At 37.2% G+C, this 23,914-nt stretch overlaps 1 protein-coding gene across 5 annotated transcripts in view; it reads left to right on the top strand.

The window, feature by feature from the left end:
* The window catches only part of LOC129771130 (probable serine/threonine-protein kinase yakA), a 154,099-nt gene that overhangs the window by 72,454 nt on the left and 57,731 nt on the right, over window positions 1–23,914 (top strand). The window contains exon 1 of one of the 5 annotated variants that reach the window (XM_055774505.1): window positions 6,738–7,761. The exons of the other annotated variants lie outside the window; for them this stretch is intronic. The gene's annotated coding sequence lies outside the window, so the exon portion shown is untranslated. Of the gene's footprint in view, window positions 1–6,737; window positions 7,762–23,914 lie in introns of those variants that run through there. 5 annotated transcript variants of the gene reach the window in all.

The raw sequence follows: 23,914 nt of genomic DNA, 5'->3' as shown, positions 1-23,914 counted from the left end.
CCCACTTGAGCTAACTTTTAATCAATCACCAGATGATCATTTGGCACGTATTCAGACCTTTTCTGGATTATAACACTTACAAATATTGTAAACATCATGCTTGCACACCATTTGTATCAGATTTACTTGGCTAAACCATGTTATTCATGCATTTCGATGACCTTAATTATGGTGATGAGTTGTCCGATTTCTTAATGTTGTTTTGTCCACATGATTTCTATGGCAACCGCTTGGTGCGCTGCAGTTTGTTTATGGTGTCCTTCGCGCATAGCAGAGATAAAGTTTCTCTGTGTTGAGTGTGTTAAGTTGAACACTTTCAAAATGCCCAAGAAAAGGCAATATTCTGAAGAAAGCCTGAATACTGAAATGATCAATATGATGACAGTAAACTCAAGCAATAAGAAATACAACATATACTTTTAAATTCGAATTTTTTCATTCAAAAATAATGAATTCTAAAACTGGACAAACCATGATCATTTTTGGACAAATCATGAACAGAAATGGACAAACCATGATCATAATTTCTCTTTGAAGAAAATCGTTAAAAAACATGAATATTTGAATAATTTCAACACCTTATGGTAGAATTAGAAACTAGAGACTTTTCAACAAACCCGAACCTGTCTTAATTATATGAGATTTTCATGAAGAAACTTGCATTCAATTGCTGCTTGAAAACACCCTAAATTGGCCAAACCAAGATCATTTACCCTATTATTTGACGAAAATCTTTTACCGTACAGAATCGGTACCAAAAATAACGAAAAATTCTGTACCTTTCCAGATTAATCTGAACGTGTGGCAACCTGTACCCTTAGCACCCTGTGACCTTCTACCTTTCTCAAAAATTAAACTAAAACCAAGCGAATATTATATCATTACATTTGGGTCAATCGAATAGTTTCAACCGAAGCGCTGAACGATTGAAGCTAATTTTCTCTACCAATTTCAAAACTTCATTGACACACAGATCAATCGTAAATCACATTTGTATGATGGTGCAAAAACATTATGCATACGGTGAAAAGAAAAGTAAACTTGTTCAATTATCAAATGTATCTTCATTGAAATATAACATTTAACTTCTACACCCAACTTTCAACAGAAACATGATCATATACAGCCATTCCATGCCAACCTGATATAGTGGTTCTCAGATTTTCGTCAAAAGTGATAGTTTTGTTCTCCATCGCAAATTATTAGACCCGTATTTTTTTTTATTTTTTTGTTAGGGTGACCATTTTCATTTTAGGGTGGTACGAAAAATCCATTTTTTCGCAATTTTGCCAAAAATGACTTTTCTCTAAAATTCATAACTTTCGAACCACTAGACTAATTCAGATGTTCGACAGATTAAAATAAATTTTGGAAAAATACCATAGCTGCGGAAAATTTGAATGATGTTTTCGTCATTATTGATTGTATTTGTTTCTTATTGTTTTCATGGTTTCGGGACCAAAGGCGCTATATTTTTTTATATTTTTTCTGAAAAGCTGAGGATTTTTCACATAAAATATCTCGAAACCAGCTAGGCGTTTTTTTGTTTTTGAGTTATGATTTTTCAAAGTCAACCGATGGTCCGAAAAATATTTTTTTTCCCATTTTTCCACAACAAAAACTCATAACTTTTGATTTACTGGACCGATTCAGGTGATCGATATATCAAATTAAAGCCAATGTTGTTGGAATAAATATTGCACTCTGAATAAAAATGGATTTTGTTTTCGTAATTATTGATTATATTTGTTTTTATAGGTTACATCGGTTCGGGACCAAGGGAGCCATTTTTTAAAATATTTTTTCCTGAAAGCTGAGGTTTTTCACATAACATATCCGAATACCATAGAGGTGTTATTTTTTGTTTTTAAGTTATGATTTTTCAAAGTTGTTTTCAGTTTACGTTCAATATTTCTATGCGATTAGACTGGATGTATGTGACCATAATCCAATTAATTGGCAAGTGTGTTATTTTTTTTTCAAAAAAGGCTGAATTGGTCCAGTAGTTCAAAAATAATACATTTTTGAAAAAAATCATTTTTGTGAAAAATGGGAAAAATTATTTTTAGGACCATCGGGTAACTTTGAAAAATCATAACTCAAAAACGAAAAAAACGCCTCCCTGGTTTCGAGATATGTTATGTGAAAAAATTTCAGCTTTCCATAAAAAATATTAAAAAAAATATAGCGCCCTTGGTCCTGATACAATGAAAACTATAAAAAACAAATACAATCAATAATGACAAAACCAAAACCTAAAATTTTTGCGAGCATAGCATTTTTCCAAGAATGACTAGCTTTAATTTAATATGTCGACCGTCTAAATCAGTTCAGTAGTTCACATGTTATGAATTTTTGAAAAATGTCATTTTTGGAAAAAATCGATATTTCGATTTTTTCAGCGCTTTTCGTTTATTTTGTTCCGTTCTCACTTTACGATTGAACTGCACTGCCAACTCACACCACACTTTCTCGTTTCTCCTTCCCACTCAGAATACTTCTACTCCTTTATTCCGCTTGGGGTGGGATCGTACCTCGAAGCATGCAACAGTAAGGTTTTCCTACTGGGATTTGAAAGCAAAATTCCATGAAAGATATGTTGTAAATAAATGCAGTGTATGTCCATACTCCAAAACTCTGGATACACTGGCTGAACATTTCCCGTATGCTGCAGGATCCTTCTTTGTCGTAGCACACTTTGATACCGAGGTCTTCACCTTCTTCGAGTGTTTGTAGGAACAAATGATGCCCGCTTGTTGTGATGTGCTTGCTAGCTCGCTCGCGACTGTGATTCCAAATCATGGATTGCTTATTTATATCAAGTTGAAAACGGACAGAAACGAATGTATAAGTTGCTTGTTATTGACGGTGCGGGAAGGTAAGCACACGAATCGGCAAAAATGTATGGATATTGGATTAGGGTATTGTAATGTATAGCGCTGTGCTCCCGTTGCCGAGTGGTTAGCGTCACACCCAGGGATGCCAGGTGATTTTGTCAGATGCCTTCACATGGATAGAATAAATGTCTTCAAATGTCTTCACAATCATATCTGAGGAAACTAGAATTCATAACTTGCTTTTGAACAAGGTTTTATAGCTTACCAGCTGACCCGGCAAATTTCGTTCCGTCCAAAATTTATTTTTCGTTATCATATTCACGTTTTCTTAGTAAGCGCACGTTAATGGGCCCAATCGGCGAACTGTTCATTGATTGATTTTCTAATCTACCATTTTAAATTACCTTTTACTATAAAGTTACTAGTACTTCTACCAAAACTCGTGATTTTCATTTTAAGACACAATTCTCGTTCAAGATTTTTCAACTACTTGCAATTAACATGTTTCTACGTTACATAGAATGAATGTTTGATACAAAAAATATTATAGAATAAAGACTGCCCTAAATTGGACAATTCCTTTCTCGAGTTTTGCTCTCATCAACACATTCGGTGATCCATTTTTGTTTATATAGATAGAAGAAGATATGGAAGTACGTTTTAGTACATTAAAAAAATAGATTGTCATGTTTGGTTGAAATATGTGTATTATTTTTACGGGACCCCCTCTTCATTTCAAAGGAGAGAGGGGTGTCATACCATCATAGAAACATTTCTCGTATTCAAAAACTTTTACATGCCAAATTTGGCTCCATTTACTTGATTAGTTTTCGAGTTATGCAGAAATTTGACTTTCATTTGTATGACAGCTCCCCCTTAGCCTCCACATGCCAAATTTGGTTTTATTTGCTTGATTAATTCTCAAGTGGTGCAGAAATTTGTGTTTCATTTGTATGGCAGGCCCCCCTAAGAAAGGGGGAGGAGTATCTAACTACCATACAATCATTTATTGTACCCTAAAACCTCCACATGCCAAATTTGGTTTCATTTGCTGGATTAATTATTGAGTAATGCAGAAATTTGTGTTTCATTTGTATGGCAGCCCTCCCTCAGAGAAGGGAGTGGAGTGTCGAACCACCATAGAAACATTTATTTCACCCTAAATCCTCTATATGCCTAATTTCGATTCGTTTGCATGATTTATCCTCGAGTAATGTAGAAATTTGTGTTTCATTCTAACCACCATAGAAATATTTGATGCATCCTAAAACCTTCACATGCCGAGTTTCATTTCGTTTGCTTGATTAATTTCCGAGTATTGTAGAAATTTGTGTTTCATTCGCATGGCAGCAGACACACCCCCCCACCCTTAGAGAGAGGGAAGGGTCTCGAACTATCGTAAGAATCTTCCCCGACCCCAAAAACCTCTACATACCAATTTTCATGTCGATCGGTTCAGTAGTTTCCGAGTCCATAACAATCAGACAAACATACAGACAGAAAAACTAATTATTGACACGGTACGTAACTGGAAAACCTTAGATTTGTGAAGTGATTTAATCTATTGTATAGTATAGGGCCAAAACAATGAAAATACAATGTCACAATCATTCGAATTCTCGAGCGCAAATGAACTAATGTCTTCTAGAATTTAAAGAAAAAGTCGCTTGGTTGAAGAATTCATTCTACATGGATTGACCCAGAGACAAAAGTCTCCGATGATTACTAAGAACAAAAGTAAACAAATGACACTGATAAGAAAAAGCCAGAGAATGGCAACCAACAGTTAGAATTTCATGGAAATAGCAAAGCCCACGTACGCTATCATACTGAATTGTCTTCACAGTAAGTCAAATGTCTTCTAACATGCCGGGAGTTCGGGTTCGATTTCCTGTCTGGTCGGGGGAATTTTTCACCAAAGAAATTTCCTCCGCCTTGCACTGTGGTCAAGCGTATTCTAGAGCTTGCCACTCAGAATCAATTCAAGGCGTGTTTTTTGGCATAGAAATTTCAAATAAATACTAATAAAAAGACGGGTGGGTAATGTCGGGACATAACCGGAGAGACGTAGGACTACACCAAGGGGTGTCCATTATTCGAATATCATGGAGCACAAATCCCAGAATGACCAACTTTTCATGTACAAAATTACAGAAAAAAATCAAAGGATAAAATAAAACTCAGCAAACACTTAAACGTTTAGATTAAAATACAAAAAAAAAATCAAAATTTGTCAAAATTTGTCGTGCAAATGTCGTGCGATGCAAATGTTGTAGGGGTTATTGTTCAGCCGGCAATGGCAAGCATATCGTAATATAAATTTACCGTCTGATATCGTGATATAATTGGGATTTAGACTCCTTATGAATAACTGTGTTCTACTAGTCAAGTCCTTCATTTGATACCCATATTGATGGGGTTTAGAGAAAATATGTAATCCGCCATTCTGTGGTGGCGGCCATTTTGGATTCGCATTTTTCATATATAACTGAGTTCTACTAGTCAGTCCCTTTCATTTGATACTCATCTTGATGGGGCCTTGCGAAAATATGTAATCCACCATTTTGTAGCGGTCGCCATCTTGGATTTTCAAGATCATGAAATACGCAGTTTTATAATGACTGCAGAGATAAAGGTGTGTTCCAAATTTCAGATCAACCGGTGAACAGGAAAGGGGTCAAATTTCAATTAATGTGGTAAAGCGTTTAATAGCTCCAGCATTCTATCAAATCGAGCGCGCTGAGCCACTTATTCACCAGGCGCGACGCTTCCACCGCTTTTAACACACTTCGATAGGCTCTCCTGCTCCACATCCCATTGAAACTCCCGTCTCTAACTCTTGCGATATCGCACCGCATACATCCTCGGCAAATGCAGCGATATCTCTTATGCTGAAAATCATTTTCAAGATAGCGTCTTTCCTGCTTGGCGTCCGATGATAGAATGTGGCCAAGCACCACCATCGCTCACTTTTCATAGCCACATAGTTAACGTTGTAGCGACCGCCTATATTTATTCGTAATCTCTTTTTCGTCCTCCATCTTCACCTTGTCCATACGTATCGCCCGTACCCGTGGTTGCTTGTAATGAATAGCTGTTTGCTGCGGGAGTGCAGACAAAATGTATGGGAAAGTAGGGAATTCTTTCTTCCAAACTTTCATCAATTTGAGCTAGATATGAGCTGAAAAACCGTTATGTGTAGCATATAAACAAATGCTGAGGATATTTCCTATCAATATGTGTATTCGGAACAAAAATCCATTCATCAATTGAGGAGGTATTAGCGTTTAAAAACTGAACACTTTTTCACACCGAAATATTGAAATGGGCCCCTATATTGAAAGGTTAGACGTAGTCCTACGTCAAAAAAAAGATGCAAGTAATACTACGTTTAGACCGCGAAGTTTCTCTAGGAACGTTAGTGTCATTCAAGAAGAAGAAGAATGTATAGCTTGTCAAACAAATCTTAGGGAGTTTACGATTCGAATGGTATGCAAATTATCAGAAGTAATTCGCAGTGAAAATTGTTATTGACGTTAACTTTATAACATAAAAACGTGACCTGTTTCTGATTTGGCACCCTTCCTGAAAAACGTAGTGCTACGTCAAAAAATACGGGTCTAATAATTTGCGATAAAGAACAAAACACCCACTTTTGACGAAAATCTGAGAACCACTATTTCGGTTTGGCATGGAATGGCTGTATAGTAAATCAGATTGAAAAGATAAAAGGACACACCGTTCAAACATACGAACCAGAAGACAACGTTAGGAATAGATTTAAAAATTGCTGGTTCATTTTGACCACCCCTACCATAAGCTCACAATTTTTCCTCTCTCACAACTCACTCACGCTGCATGGAACTGCATTTCAGGCTCATTACCATATCCAGCGCCGGCAGCTTCAGTTGATCGTCGACCATCGACTGGTGAAGATCTGCTCGCGCTTTATGTTGTTTTGCTCTGTCCTCTCGTTTCACGGTATATCGTGCCTAGTTAAGGCCTTCTAAATAATACTCAAAAATACGAAATTCGCGCGATACAAACCGGGCCAACGTCGCGACATGGTTGGCGAAAACCTCCCGATGGGGTATTATTTCTCAGGTCTCCTCGACGAAGGAAGGTCCACTGCCGATGGTACAGATGGAGGCGCCCACGGCGTTCAGAGGCGAAGCACAAGATAGAAAGGAAGAGAAAAAAATAAACGGAAAACCAGTTCTAATAGAGTTTTACTTCTCGGAGTTTAATGTTTAGAAGTTAGTGCCAATAAAACGTGAGGTGAAGCCATTACGGCGAAGAGAAATAGAAATACAAAAAATCGCTCCAACCTGAATAAATAGCAAAACACACAGTCAGAGTGCAGTGCACAGAGCGCTGCCGCCAGTAAGGATCGCACCGAGAAGAAGTGCCGGAGTTATGAAATTGGTGTTCTTTTTCTCACGGTTTTCGGGTTGATTGCCGGGGGAAGGTGCGCGATATATTGCCTGGGATTGAACGGAATCACCGACGTGCCTTCTGCCGCTAGGCGCACGGAGTTGCCGCGGATCAAGATGTGAAGAAGTGCTGTTCGAAATCCAATTATGGTTAATTAAATTTGAAAGCATTGGGAGCTTTCGATGGGCTAATGCAGCAGCAGCAGTCCGTTCGATTGATTGTTGTGTTATTGTGTGTTATGATGTGCAGTTTTCAGAAATAAATTACTCCCCCTGCCCCCATGTGTCGGCGTATTGTTGCAAAATAGGGTGGCGCTGGTGGCGTTATAAGATAAATTGGAGTCAATTGGATGTGATCGTTTTGCTAGAATGTGATACACGAGGGGAGGGAACAACACGCGATCAGAACCAAGGACAGAGCCAATCGTGGGAAAATATAATTTTGCGCGGCGGGAAGTGCCAATGCCTTTACTCTGGGAAGAGAGATTCTGGTGAGTTTCAATTAGCAGTTTGTTCATTAGTAAAATTAGTAACACATTCACTCTTCAAAACATTGAACATATTCTGAACTATGGATTCTTTTTTTAAGGTTCACAGCAAAAGTGTGGAAAATATTGCTTGTTATCGGAAGTTGATCGAAACTTTTGCGGTAGGTTCAGTACACAAAATCATAGCTCTTGATACTTCGATCAAATTAGTTTTCGAGTTTCTATCAGATAACAAACTTTCAGTTTGGCACATGAAACATCTACTTTTTTAACCAAGCTATCGGATTGGAACGAATGTTTTCGAACCATCTTGGATTAGATGCAATATCATTTTTCTGTGCGGTCACTCAAAAAAATTGGTGGCATCGAAGACAGGCACCTATTTAATACCAAATCAGTTCTAAAGAATCGTACAGTGTCTTCTCAGACTTGAATGTATTTATTTTTGCTATTTAGTGTTTAGTTTGATGGTAAGATTTTGAATTTCTACCTTCAACCAAGCAAAAGCATCACCAAGTTCAGATTCTAATAATCAGATTGAGGTATTTTACTCAAAAACTTCGAATAGGCATTCAGGGAAACTTCGATATAACGTACATTTCACTTTCAAAATTGTACGTTGTATCGAATTGTACGTATTGTATATTGTATAGAACTCAGAAAAATAGGTCAAACTACTTCATTGTGGTGCTGTTTGGGTATAGTTAGTAAATAATGGTGGAAAAATCCAACTAGAAGGTGAAGTAAACCTTTCTCATGATGGCTCGCTTGCTTGTTGCTTGTTAAAAAAACTTTTTCCCTGTAACAGTGTCCTTCTTCCGATGTATGGGAGACTTGGTGGTAAGTTGCATGAACTGTTTTTTTAAATTTTCGTTCAGAGTTCAAAAACAATATATTTTTAAGAAAAATTAATAAAATATTAAAAAAAAAATTCTGTGTAATTTATTTTTTTTAAACTTAATTTTTTTTGTATTTTTTTATGAAAGAATAAATTATCTTCTGTATTTCATTCTCTGATTAAAATTTTGTAAAAAAAAATTTTTTTCTTCAAAAAAAGTTAAAAGAAACTTAATTTCAAAAAAAAAATCCAACTCAAAAACTATAAAAACTACAGAATTTTGGTCAAACAATGAAATATAGGAAATTGTTCAAGCTTTTACTAAAAAATAGCAAACAAATTTTAAAAAAATATTTTAAATCAAAATTGGTTTTTCTCAAAAACATTTTTTTTTAAATTCTGAACTAAAATTATATGCATAGTTCACACTACCAAGAAGTCTTCCATACAGGACACTTACTTTTTAGGGAATGCATCACCGTGCCAAAATTTCAATAACCGGATATTCGGTAATGACAATTTCATTACAATTCAATTTCAGTAGATTACCGGTAAAAAAACATTGAAATAAACAACTTTCTTGAAGAAACGGCTTTTTATCGATCTTTTAATCAAGATCGGATCTCATTAATGAGATTTCCTGAAGAGGAAAACGCACGTTCAGAGTCCGATGATGTTGGGCGTACATTACGAAGAGCATCGAATACCATTGCCATGTATTTGCCTCTATACGAAAGCATGTCAGAGGATTTTCATCAATCCGTTTATAGACAATGAGCTTGGGCTGGACGTTGATACCTTTGATTGCTACAATCGTGGTTTATGTTTTTTCTTGATGCTCAACTATATATTCTGCATTCTGCATCTTCCAGTGGATTTTTTCACTCCTGTTGTCCAGCTACTGAATTAATACCATAATTGTCAAATGTTATCAAGTCACGAACGATTTCAAATGCCTACTTGATCAATGCAGTCCGAGACGTTTGATAGAAGACACCGAAGTAATCATTAATTTTGTCATGACCACGAACAGAATGATTATTCATACACTCAAAATTAATTTTTAGCACATGTTTTGGCATCTAGATTTATTACATCAACCCCTTCACGTATAACGTCGAACCACACTCGTGGCGATCAGACTATGCCAGAACGTACAACATCGAACATCACTCGAGGTGTATCGATGTGAAATGGATACATAGCTTAAGGCATATGATGATGCGGGACTGCTTCGAACGTAAGTAAGATATAAACGCCCAGCAGAGTATCGAAACGAATCGATGGTAAATGAGTCTAAAAATAACAAAAAATGCGCTACTCTCCAAAAATATAATATATATGCTATTTCAATATACGAACAATTTGAGCAAGCGAAACAGGAGACACATTGCAAATAAACACGTATTAAAGCGTTTCGTGTAGTTTGCCAAATACATGGCATAGCCAAGAAAGATATAGATTCTATTATATGCTCTTCTTTTATTCTCAGAAAACACTTTTCAACTTCACTTTATAATTAGGTGTAATGTTATCACACATTTATGCAACAGCACCAGTAGCTATGTGGATAGCGTGGTCGTGTTAAACAACCTTGGTTTTCATCTGGCCTTGGTTCGATCCCCGTTGACATCGTATGGACTTTTTTTTGTACAATCCCAAAAGAGGTGAAGAAGAAAAAAGAATGAGATGTCTGCTCCCATATATACAAATATTTTTAAGCTTTCAAAACAGCTCATTATTTGCTCATTTGATCCTTCAGCACACGAAAAAGCATTATATATTATTATATAATATCACTGTTCTGTGCGGTCACTCAAAAAAATTGGTGGCATCGTGGCAAACTACATAATTTAATAAAAAATGAATTTTAATATGAAAAAAAAATCAGCACAATTTTTTTTATTAAAATTTGAGCAATTTTCTACATTTCATTCTTTGACCAAATTTTTTTAGGTACAGTACCTCTCGATTATATCACTGGGCGTTTTTATCACGTCTCGTTTACATCACTCTCGATTTTATCACCGAAAACATTCCGTTTATATCACGTTTTTCCGAAACACAAGAAATAATATGCAAATTTAAATTTGTCGTTGAGTTATTGAACAGAAAATGAGGATTAAGCAGAGAAACACATTCATATCATAGTATTCATACCCCTTTTGTGATCAGCCGTATTCACGTAGCTTACGAAAAGTTTTCTCGCTGTGGGAATATTGCGCAATTTGAAAGCCTCTCGTACTATTTTCATAAGCTCAGAATCCACCACTATGGATAATCCTGAGCAACGTTTTTTTTTATTGTTTCGAATGAGATGTACGGCCTTTGCCCTTTCTCAAGTTTGATATGTGTAAGAATCAACAGTACAATATTTTCTTTCGTCAATAATTGTTAAAGTTCCATCTGAAATTCATCGAAGATACATTTTTGACAGCTTTTGCTAATTGAAGTTCGTATTTATTCTTTTGGAACGACAAATAGGCAGGATAAAACATTCTCCGGGACGTGAATCGAATCGGTGGTATCTTCGAATAAATGTGAGCTTTGACTAGTTTTTTGACGATATCCAACTTGAATGGTATAGGATTGACCACTCCCATGTCAAGACTAACGCGACCAGAGCACCATAAAGATGGACTTCAAAGATAGCATTTGGAAGAAACTAAAAAAATGTACGTAATTATGAAGCACCTGGGTCGTTCCAGTAGAGTAGTATTCCTTAATTTTAAAAAGAGTTTCGGCATTCGTAAGCTTCGAATATTGTTTGTGGCGGAAAGTTTTCAATCGATTATCGAGTAATGGATAGGTTCAACCAGATACATAATTGCGTCGAATCTAGTTTACTTTTCAAAACATCAAAACATCACATTACCTCATTCGGAGAGTAAACCTGTTGCAGAAATCATTAGCTTTCATATCGAATAGCTTTCATATCGCGTTCTTATTTTACTAATACTCTTAAATTACCATTGATAACAAATGGAAGATCGAATAATGTTCGATGTTTCAAAAATTTGTCACTTCCAGTGTAGATCCTTCCAGTGCTGTTGCTTGGATAAACCGTCAACTATTTTGTGAATGGTTCCAAAATCAGCTTGTTCCGGAAGTTTATCAATTTTTAATTTTTAACAGAAAAAAAACACTTCTTCTTCTTTCTTCTTTCTTCTTTCTTCTTTCTTCTTTCTTCTTTCTTCTTTCTTCTTTCTTCTTTCTTCTTTCTTCTTTCTTCTTTCTTCTTTCTTCTTTCTTCTTTCTTCTTTCTTCTTTCTTCTTTCTTCTTTCTTCTTTCTTCTTTCTTCTTTCTTCTTTCTTCTTTCTTCTTTCTTCTTTCTTCTTTCTTCTTTCTTCTTTCTTCTTTCTTCTTTCTTCTTTCTTCTTTCTTCTTTCTTCTTTCTTCTTTCTTCTTTCTTCTTTCTTCTTTCTTCTTTCTTCTTTCTTCTTTCTTCTTTCTTCTTTCCATTTTAACCTTTTCATAACGGCAGTGTGCTCTTTACGGAGCACTGCGCCGAAAAGTATGCACATCGCGCTGGTGTGATCGAAGAGCGGTATGAATTTCATGTTGTCTAAAGACGACGCTCGTATACACAGCTCGTCGCGCGGATGTCGTCTATAGACGACGCTCGTAACGAAAGGGTTCAAGGTGAGAAATCACTAACTCCACTCCACTGTGTCCCACACTGACAGTTTCCGTGTCTATGATGAGTTCGGAATTGAATTGCTGCAGGAGTGAATAAGGATAATCTGAATTGCATGTCGTACTCATAAATCCACGCCAGTCTTTAGCAGGACAACAAATTATTGATGTTTTCACTGAAAAACAATCTAATCCTAATTTTGTATAAAGTTAAGATAGATATATGGTGTATTCGTCAGAACTTTAGATAATGTTAGAATGTGGACATCATTCACCCATAACATTTTTGTGTGTAATACTCGCGATTGACATAGCTTAATAATTAATAATAATTTGTTAGAATTGTATGCAACAGCCTTTGACCGATTTCGACTGAGATGAACTTCAACGCATACTTCAGACATGACTCATCAGTTATCCAACTAGTGACCAGAAAGACCCGTTTTTCGAATTGGCAAATCAACCAACTAACTATATTTCTAGCCAAAACCTCATTCTCTTCTACAAACACATAATTCATTGCACAATCGGTCCAGTAGTTCAAAAATAAAAATTTTTTGAAAAAAGTCATTTTTGGAAAGAAAGTGAAAAATGATTTTTTGGACCTTCGGTTGATTTTTAAAAATCATAACTCAAAAACGAAAAAAAACGCATCTCCGGTCTCGACATATGTTAAAGGGTGTGTCACATCAAATTGCATCACGGAAAAAACGCTGTAGAAATTTAATTTTTAGGAATTATATCTTCAGCTTTCGCTTATAATCAGATAAGAGTGTATAGATCACGTTGGCCATGCTTCACTGTCAATTTTTCGTAAATTTGGAAAAATGTCGTCGAACGAAAAAGAGCGTCGTGAATTAATCCTGTGCACTCATTTCGAGAATCCGGAGTTGTCACATCGGGACATCGGTAAGATGCTGGGAATCGTCCAATCCACGGTCAGCAGAGTACTAAAACGATACTTCGAGAACCTAACCATCGACCGGAAGGTGAAGAACGGCAAAAATGGATGCTCCGTCAGTGAAAAAGATCACAAGCGCGTAGTTAAGCAGTTTAGACATGATCCGAGAAGTTCGGTCCGGGGTGTCGCCAATAAACTGAATTTGTCAAGTTCATTCGTCCAGCGGACCAAGCAGCGGGAGGGGCTGCGTACATACAAGGTTCAGAAGGCTCCTAACCGCGACGAAAGGCAAAACATGGTGGGGAAGACGCGAGCCCGGAAGCTGTACACCGAAATGCTGACGAAGCCGCATTGCCTGGTAATGGACGACGAATCCTACGTCAAAGCGGACTTTCGTCAGCTGCCGGGCCTGTTGTTCTTCTCCGCAGAGGACAAATTCAGCGTTCCGGAGGAGATTCGCAAGCAGAAACTATCCAAGTTTGCCAACAAGTACATGGTGTGGCAAGCGATCTGCTCTTGCGGAAAGCGGAGCGCCCCCTTCGTGATGACCGGCACGGTAACCGGGCAGGTTTACCTTAAGGGGTGCCCACAGAAGCGCTACCACTATTGAAGCAGCACGAGGGCCCGACCATCTTCTGGCCGGATCTCGCTTCGTGCCACTATTCAAAGGACGTGTAGTACGAAGCCAACGGAGTCACATTCGTGCCAAAGGAAATGAACCCGCCCAACGCGCCGGAGCTTCGCCCAATAGAGAAATATTGGGCGATTATAAAGCAGGCCCTCCGGAAGAACCCAAAAGTTGTCAAATCGGAGGCGGACTTCAAGAGAAAATGGATTTCTGTTCAAAAAAAACTACAACCTGACGTTGTACAGAACCTTATGGACGGGGTAAAGAGGAAGGTGCGAGCATACGGGCTTGGGCTCGAAGTATGAATAAAAAGAAAATGCCAAAAGTTGTTTAATAGTTTTTATTTTACTGTCTAAAATTTTCAAAAGGATCGGTCTACTGGGCGAATTTCTACAGCGTTTTTTCCGTGATGCAATTTGATGTGACACACCCTTTATGTGAAAAATCCTCAGCTTTCCAGAAATCATAAAAAAAAATATAGCGCCCTCGATCCCGAGGCTATGGAAACAATAAAAAACGAATACAGGGAAACTTCGATATAACGTACCCTCGTTATAACGTACCCTCGATATAACGTCACTCGATATAACGTACACATTTCCAAAGTGTAGAGGAAAAAAATTCCAATATTTTTTTCTGATAGAACAATGAATTCTCTGTATTGTGATGCTAGAACATGTTTTGTACCTTCAATCAATCCCGAAATACAGCTGGTTTTGTAATTCCGGATTCTAAATGAAACAAGCTTTAATCAACAGTACGAAGGGAAACATCATGAGAAAGGCTGGCTTCGTCTTCTGATTGAAGTTATTCATTGACTTTACTAAAACAGCAACACAATAATGTATTATAGACTACGTTTGTGAGTACTTTATTATGCTTCGATATAACGTACAATTCGATACAACGTACAATTTTGAAAGTGAAATGTACGTTATATCGAAGTTTACCTGTACAATCAATAATAACAAGAGCAGAATTCGAATTTTCTGCAGGTATAGTATTTTTTAAGACCAGGTGATTGATTGATTTGATATGTCGATTATGTGAATCGGTCTAGTAGTTCAAAAGTTATGAATTTTTGAAAAAAGTCATTTTTGGAAAAAAAAAAAAAAAAGAGGAAAGGAAATTTTTCGTTGAAAGTTGACAAAGAATATGGTCATAGTCCATGGATTTATCATAAATACACTGAAGTCGCTTTTTACGCCGTTTTTTCCACGCGGTTATTTTTTGCGCGGCTTTTTTTACGCTGTTTTAGGAATTTACGCGTTTTTTACGCGTTACGATATTTAAACGGATTTTGAAATTTACGCAGTTTATTTTCACGTGGATTTGGGGATTTACGTGGTTTTTTTTCACACGGATGTTGGGATTTACGTGGTTTTTGTTTATGCGTCACGTATCCCCCTGCGTACAATGCGACTCCAGTGTACTATATTGAAAGTTTTTTATGATTTTGCTGTGAATTGACCTCCCAAGTCCCATGCAAAAAAGAACCATCTCCCACCATCTTCATTCGGGACTGAGAGTGAACATAACAAAACAAAGAGTGGGAAACAACATTCGATGAATGAATACTCCTTTGGGAGGATCGCACAAAACACAAAATAGACTGAATCTGCGTGTATGTATGATTTTAATTTCCCTTGTAATCTTTTCCTTGTCAGCATTCAAGTGCACATGAATCTACCTTCCCGCTCACCAATAACTTGCGTTAATATGGTCTTTTGCTTTGGCTTAGATCGTTTCATACTAGAAACGAAAAAATGTCATTGCAATAGTGCACAAGAAACAATTCGATTTCAACTATCTACCTATATTTTACTGCCGCGATCGAGACTCGATGATTGCTCATTGAGTGAAAAACGAATGATTTCACAGAGACACTCGCTGGCTCAAGCAAACGTTTCCAATTTGATTCTATCACCATCTAACGTCATTCCGAGAGGCAAATGAGAGAATGCAAAATTCTCTGAGAATAGATGAGCGAAATCGAGACAGTATTTTTCCGTTTAACTCGAGTATGAACTTTGCGACGATGATAGGGGAATGTTTTCTGTCTCAAATAAAGTGAGGCATAAACGGAGAATAGAAGGGTGAGTTTTATCTGTGAATGAGTGTTGTAGGACGAATTTCGATGCGATTTTGCCCATACCTGACTTTGAATCGAGACTAATTTCTCTCAATAATAATGCATGGTGATTTCCATTGAGAGTAGTTTTTTACTTCTCTTTCACAATGAAGTTGAACGCAGTACAAGTGAAAAGTAAAAGTTTTATATCCTACAAAGTTATATAAACACAAATAAAAAAGTTTGTAGCTCTTAAAAATTAATAAAATTAAATTTAAATTTAATTTAAAAATTAAAATTTAATTGCGATTCCGTAACCAACTATTATTCTACGGTTGTTTTCCAAATAACAATGGTAAAACAAAAATTATTCCCGTCTGAACGCGAATTGATCTCAAAACTCCCATCATAATATGTGCAATTGCGAAAAAATAACACAGAGATTATCTCAGCTAAAAGCTAGATGAAATTTGAATACCGCGGCAGAATTGAGGTCACACCGTGTGGGAGAGTTGGCAAGTGAAACAACTCCGCGCGCGCCCCCTATCGATCGTAGCGTAGTTAATCCTCTAGAAGTAGCCGCGACAATTTTCAGTGAGAGACGCCAACATGCATCATCCCATTTCCCGGCCAGACCCACAGACCGTGTTGTGCCACAGGTAGAGTTCACAGGCCAACCAGGCTACTACTTGTTAATGAAAGTTGCACACCACTGCGCACGCGGGGATAGCTCAGAACCGGTTTTGGCAAGCTTCCAAGCGGAGCGGACGGAACAACTTGCCAACTCTGAGCGAAGGCGAAAATAAAAACAAAACTGGTTTATCTTTGGATTCTGGCTGTTGATGTGTATCCCACGCGCTGACTGCTGCACTGACTGATCACACACGAACGTCGTTGCGTCGGCGGCGGCTCCACAGGAGTTTTACGCCGCACCGGCCCACGACAAACATTACATACATATAATCCCGTTTTTTCTGTAAAGTGTATCTCTCAATGTGGTCTGATCTCTGGCGGTTGACTTCATTGATGCTGGAGTCGTGGACTGATGGTTGCTCATACTGAATGGTGATGTCATAGGACTTCGGGCTTGCTGTCGTTGGAAAAACTGCGATGCATTTATAGTATTATTGTTAATTTCAACACGTTTTGACACTAATTCGGGAAGTGGCGGTCTAATCCACGTACCCGAAAAACTTTTGATTCACTTTACGTAAATACAGGTGAATTCGAAAATTTGAATGAACTTTTATATAATTCAACGCTTTCGATTTCAATCAATACAAATGCGCAAGTGCTTTGGATTGTTTTCCAGCTTTTTTCGTCGGTAAAATTGACACGCCTTCGACATTGCTCTACTCAATACTACTCAATCTATTAAACTCTACCGGCAAAACCGTTCAACAGTATGACGCCAGAAAAAAAGAATCAATACTCGGAAAACTGCCGCTGTTTTTTTCCCGCGACTACAAAACATTTCCATTTTATGTTATTTCATTTCCCCCCCTCTGACCAGCTAGCGCCAAACTCTGCGTGTCTGCGCTCCATCAGCATAAAACATAAACAGTTTCGTCCGCCCGAAAGGTGAAGGTCACAGGCACAGTGTCTGGTGTTGAACGTAAAATTTCAATTTAGCTTCCCGCCCCAGTAATGGTCTTTTCGTGGCGATATGACATTCTTTACCAATGGGTTCGAGGGCGGGGAAGGATTCTGATTACGCAGTCAGCTGATCTTGAGCTGATTATCTCGCGACACAGTTCGACACGAAAGTGCGTTAACAATCGTTGTGTTTTATGCCGTGTTGCTACCCTTTTGAAAATGAATCAGAATTGGTAATTACAGTGATTGGAAAAATAAAGTGCCCACTCATATTTTTTCATTTGTTTCATTTTCTGGTTAAAATAAAAAATAAACACATCGTAACCGTTCTTGAAATCTTATTTACTACGGCAAACTTCGTCCCGTCCACAATTGCATTTCTGATTAATATAATTTCGAACACTCACGTTTACGGAAATTATTTCTCTGTTCGCGATCTATGTTCGCAGTATGCAATTCTTTTTTGACATACACCTGACGCAGACTGAGACAGATTAAAGTGCGATTCACATACAACATCCACGTCACGTTCACGTTCCGTCACGTCACGTTGCGTCAATTATTCTTCCATGCAATTCCTATTGAAGCATTCACATACACCAGCAACAGCAAGTCGAAGTTGCCGTTGCCGGTGAATGTGAATGTTTGCATAACAACTGCTTGGAAGAATAATTGACGAAACGTGATTGGACGGAACGTGAACGTAACGTGGATGTTGTATATGAATCGTACTTAATGCTAATACTGACTGTTCGAATCCGTTGCTCCGTTTTTGAGTTAAATCGTGAGTAACTGACACCAAATAATTTTTATTTACATCTACAAAACTTGCCAAAAAATGACTTTCCCATTTTTTCAACTTTCCGAATGGTTTTCATAATTTTCTTAGGCATATAAACCTGACGCAAACTGAGACACTTCAATTCTGATACTGACTGTTCAAATCCGTTGCTCCGTTCTTGAGTTAAAACGTGAGGAACGGACACTAAATCATTTTTATTTATATAGATATACAAAACTTGCCAAAAAATGATTTTCCAATTTTTTCAACTTTCTAAATGGTTTTTATAATTTTCTTAGCATATAAACTTGACGCAGACTGAGACAATTTAATCCTGATACTGACTGTTCAAATCCGTTGCTCTGTTCTTGAGTAAAATCGTGAGGAACCGACACTAAATCATTTTTATTTATATAGATATACAAAACTTGTCAAAAAATTACTTTCCAATTTTTTCAACTTTCCGAATGGTTTTGATAATTTTCTTAGCATATAAACCTGACGCAGACTGAGACACTTCAATTCTGATACTGACTGTTCAAATCCGTTGCTCCGTTCTTGAGTTAAATCGTGAGGAACGGACACCAAATCAGTTTTATTTATATAGATGCTCACACATGTTGCACTGAGAAAATTCCAAAAAAAAGCAGTGACACAATAAATACCCACTGTGAAAATCGATATATTTTCGATAAGTTTTCATCGTGAGACCCCTCGATTGTTTTGATTATTTTGACTTTTAGAAACAACTTGGCTCTGAAGCATTTGTACATGTGTTTGCACTCAGGGAAGTCGAAAAAAAAATGGAGAGGTCAGTTGTTTCAAAAACGATTCCGTTGTGCATCTGAAAATTGGTCATTCGAGATATCGAGAACGGTGAATCGCACCTGCCGGTTGCCAAGAAGAACGACGTCAAGAAGACGGCGGTCGGGCAATAATATTTAGAAGCTGAAGACGTTAGGATCGGTGGTGGATCGCCCAGGCAGAGGAAGGAAACCCAAAACAGATGCCAGAAATGACAAGAAGACCATCCGAGAGATGAAGAAAAATTCTAAAGTTATCCTCCGACAGATCGAATTCACCAAGGAACACGCTTCTAAGCCGCTGAAGTACTGAAAAACGGTAGGGTAACACGGGGTGAGTTGGACATACGGGGTGATTTGGACCACCCCTATATCTCAAAAAGTACGGCTCAACTTGGAATTTTTATAATGTCCTTCTATTGTTGAACAGTATGTACCTAACGTAAAAAAACTTTGGTAAAATTCGACAGGTGAAAGGTAACGGTAGCATGAACACAACAAGCACTTTGATTGTCAAAAAATGTGAGTTTTCCAATCGTGGTTTTAAGGTTTTTCCCGCTGATTAAACAAACTTTTCGTGTATTGGGCAGTAAAGTTCTGTTCGCCCACAGAAGAGGAACAATTGGATGCAGCGAAACTGTAAGTTTGATAGCAATAAATGAAATTAATTGCATTTTAATTTTTGCATGTTGTTTGGGGGCTGACATGGACTCTTTTTTGTAGGGTGACATGGTCCTACAGATTTGAAGTTTTTCTTCGGTCTAATTGATTCCAGATGCCGCTTACGAAAAGAGGATGGGCAGACAACGTTGGAAGAAGGAGGAGCTTGAAAGAGCAACGCAAGCCATCAAGAACGGATATTCTTTGACCAAGCATGGAAACTGTTTGAAAATGCTCGAACAACAGTGAAAAATCCATGCAGAATTCGAGATGGTCTCAATCCAATTTTTCTGGTCTGGAATATGGCCATGACACCTGGTATCGATCCCAGAACACTGTTACTGATTGTAACATTATTCCAAAATACTTTACATAAACATAAGTATGTTTTTTTCGAAGAAACACACACTGGACCAAATCACCCCCAAATCACCGTATCAAATTTGAATGTCCAAAAATCATTTATTTTATTTTATGATATATTTGGTAATTTGAAGCTTGATATAATGATTAAACATTATTGATTGAGAGAAAACAAGTGTAGCTCAGTATACAATGTGACATTTTCTATTTAGACCGTATTAGTTTGGAAATATTAGGCGATTTGCTTAGGTGGTCCAAATTCCCCCCTTTTCCCCTACTGTAGACAGACGAATCCAAATTCTAGTTTTACAATCCAAAAAGGCGGGTTCGTGTGTGGCCAGGTCGGGTGAAGAGCTGCAGGAACTTCACATCCAAGGCACAGTCAAGCACGGAGGAGGCAACGCGATGATGTGAAGGTGCTTTTCATGGAGTAAGGTGGGTAGCTTTTCAACAGGATAACGATCCGAAGCGCACGACCAGGGTAACAAAGTCTTTCTTTCGGTCGTATCGCATCTAGAGGTGAATGAACTGCAAAGTTAAAAGCCTCTTAAAAACAAAGAAAGAAAGAAAGTATCGCATCAAACCCCACAAAGCCCGGATCCTAATTCTATTGAAAACCTGTGGACCATCCTCGACGCTAAGGTTTAAAAAACCGATGTCACCAATAAAAACAAGGAAATACTCATCTCACAACGCATGAAAAAATTATGGAGAGCATGAAATGAAATCGTTATAAAAATGCAGATTTTAAAAACATGTATTTTTGATTCGAATGAAAGTTTGTATTCCGTTTGTGTTGGAGGAAATATGAGTTTTCCACAGCAATTGGAATTTTTTTGACTCAAGTGTAATGGTTGCATCGATTTTAATGAAAGAAATCTTTGATAGTTTATACCTCAAAAATTATGAGTCGTACCGAAGTAGTGTCTTAGAAAGAGTTATAGAGTATTGATGTTAAAATATGAAAAAATTATACACTGAGAAAAAAAAATCAGTACACTTTTTTAATTTACAAAATAAACTTTGATTTGCAACTTCTAAAATATGTATTTTTGAATTTTTTTTATTTTTTTTTCATATAAATGTTCTGTCATGTAGAAAATTTAACAAAAAAAGTCCAAGATGGTAAAACTATTTTTGTGGAAACTTTGTGGAGCATGTGGCATTTTTATGAGTTTTCGAAACTTTCGTATGTTAACAATCATTTTCAGCCACAAATTCTGATAGTTACGTTGAAAAACATATGAAGACATGTGGGTTAAAACTTCTCAACATAACATGGGTAACTCCTAAACGTATATTTTTACCATCATGATATATTTCTCTCGAATGGGACAACGATGCGTCATATCCATATCCCTAACCTGACCCGTCCCACAAAAATTATTGCCTCTCTAACCTCGAGTAAATCGCGAGTAATCGGTCGAAACCTACTAAACATAGATTCAAGTTGAAATTCTGTATAAACAAATCATGAATTAGTGGCTCCGCAAAGCTCATGCGATTGATCCTTACAAATAAATGAATTGGAAAAAAAGATGTATTTGGAAAAGTTGTTGAAAATTATAATAACACGACAAACCTATTTAAAGAGCCTATTACTATAAAAAAGACAGTAAATTAGAAATATTTTTTGGAATATCTCGAGTATGGCTGCATTTAGAAGGAGATTGATGAAGAGCTTTTTTGTTTTAAATCAAATCAAAATTCATTTGGACTCATTTTGGACTCATTTTTTAAATTTTCAACATGACTTTGATTTTTTTTTGTAAATGAAAAAAGAGTACAATTTTTTTTTTCAATGTATATGTTTTTCACATTTTAACATCAATACACTATAACTCTTTCTAAGAAACTCATAGTTTTTGAGATATAAATTATCAAAGATTTCTCGTACTAAAATCGATACACCCTTTTCAAAAGTTACACTTGAGTCAAAAAAAATCCCAATTGCTGTGGAAAACTCATGTTTCCTCCAACACAAAAGGAATACAAACATTCATTCGAATCAAAAATACATGTTTTCAAAATCTGCATTTTTAGGACGAATTCATTTGGAATTGCTCCACTAAGTAAACAATTCTCTCAGATCGAAGTGCAGTCATTAGATTCTTGGCACGACAACTAAAGGCCCTGCAGCGACTAGTAAAAAAGCGGTCAAATACCAACTGGAACAGACTTCATAAACCGCAGCCGCACTTACGACCTGTTCTACCGAAGAGTTCACGTGTTTTAAAGCAATTTGACAATAATTTTCCCAGGACGATTGGACTATCACAAAAAAAGGGAACCACAGTACTGCCTAAGTATGCATGATTGACGTAAATATGAATCTCTCAGTGTTGGGAAAACGCGTTTTTCTTGTTCTTAGCATGAATCATAAATTTATATGAAATAATCTGCTCGTTCAATAAATATTAACTGTCAGAAGTTGGCTGGAGGGGTTTTATTTGAGCTTTTGTTATTTTAATTCAATAGAAAACACATTGCGTAAGTTTATGCGAACAATGTGTTGGTTGAACGTATATTCGCAATCTTGATGTGAACTAGTATGGTGGTGTTCCTACTTCACTCACCTGATAAGGATCAAAACTAAGATTTACTCCCACTGTTGACAGTCTCAGTGATTGTAGAAAGGAAACGAGTTTGGGAGAAAATTTCTATAATATCCGGAAGAGGTGTTCTGGATTTGCTGCAGTCGTCCTACTAGTTCCGAAACAGAAACTGAAAGTGATACGGATCTGCCAATCGTGGGTCAAGACGCTTGTCAACCTGTTGTCCTGATTCGATGTTCGATGCCCGATGCCTGGTATGTCTTGTTCTGGTTCGAAGTGACCTGGTTCTTCAAGCCGGATAGCGGAAAAACGCATGCGTCCAGAACAAGAATGGGTCTCGAAGGCCCATGTTGAGGAACCTTCGATGCACGACGATGCACGATTTTCTACGACGTGAGCAAAGATCCAAAATTACTTTCTGGTTTTGGGGATTTTCAGTAATGGAACAAAACTCGTTCATTTGGCAGGACAGTAAATGTAGCCCTGTTAAACGACGGCGTGCTCAGGAAAATTAAGTCAGCTCAAAGCTTATCAATTCCTCAGCAATTGAAATCCATCGAATTACTATGAAATATTTGATGACGGAACACACTTATTTGTCAGCAGATTCATTCCACGCGTTACTAGAACGAATTACGAAGCATGTTTGAGTGTTCAGTTCAATTCAAAAATCACATTTGAATAACCTTAAAAATAAGTCAAAGAAGCCTAATATAGAAAAATCTCAAAATCCACTTTTGAAACGAATTATCGCTATGACTACATTGAGGTTTCCAAACCCTTGAATTGTGTACGAAGAATCAACTAAAGGAAGGTTCAAAAGTCACGGAAAGATTTACCGGAGGAGATACGTAGCTACTCGAATCTACCGGAAAATAAAGGAACTCGTAAAGGCTTTTTGGTTTCATTTGCTTGATTAATTTTCGAGTAATGCAGAAAATTGTGTTTCATTTGAATGGTAGCCTCCCTTAGAGAGGGGGGAGGGGTCTCAAACTATCACGAAAACCTTCCCCGGCCCCAAAAATCTCTACATACCAATTTTCATGTTGATCGGTGCAGTAGTTTCCGAGTCCATAAGAATCAGACAGACAGACAGACACACAGAGAGACAGACAGACAGAAATCCATTTTTATATATATTTAAGAAGACGATAGATTTTTACGGAATCACATGTTTTAATTATAAAATACAACATCTATTGGTGCGCCCCTCTTTCGAGCTAACTTTTAATCGATCACCAAATGATTATTTCGCTACAGACCTTTTTCTGGATTATAACACTTACAAACATTGTAATCATCATTCTTGCAAACCATTTGTAT

This window comes from Toxorhynchites rutilus, chromosome 2 (genome assembly GCF_029784135.1).
Source record: "Toxorhynchites rutilus septentrionalis strain SRP chromosome 2, ASM2978413v1, whole genome shotgun sequence".
Lineage (NCBI taxonomy): Eukaryota > Metazoa > Arthropoda > Insecta > Diptera > Culicidae > Toxorhynchites > Toxorhynchites rutilus.
The sequence above is the reverse complement of the archived record's forward strand: the minus strand, read 5'-3'. Positions and strand labels throughout refer to the sequence as shown.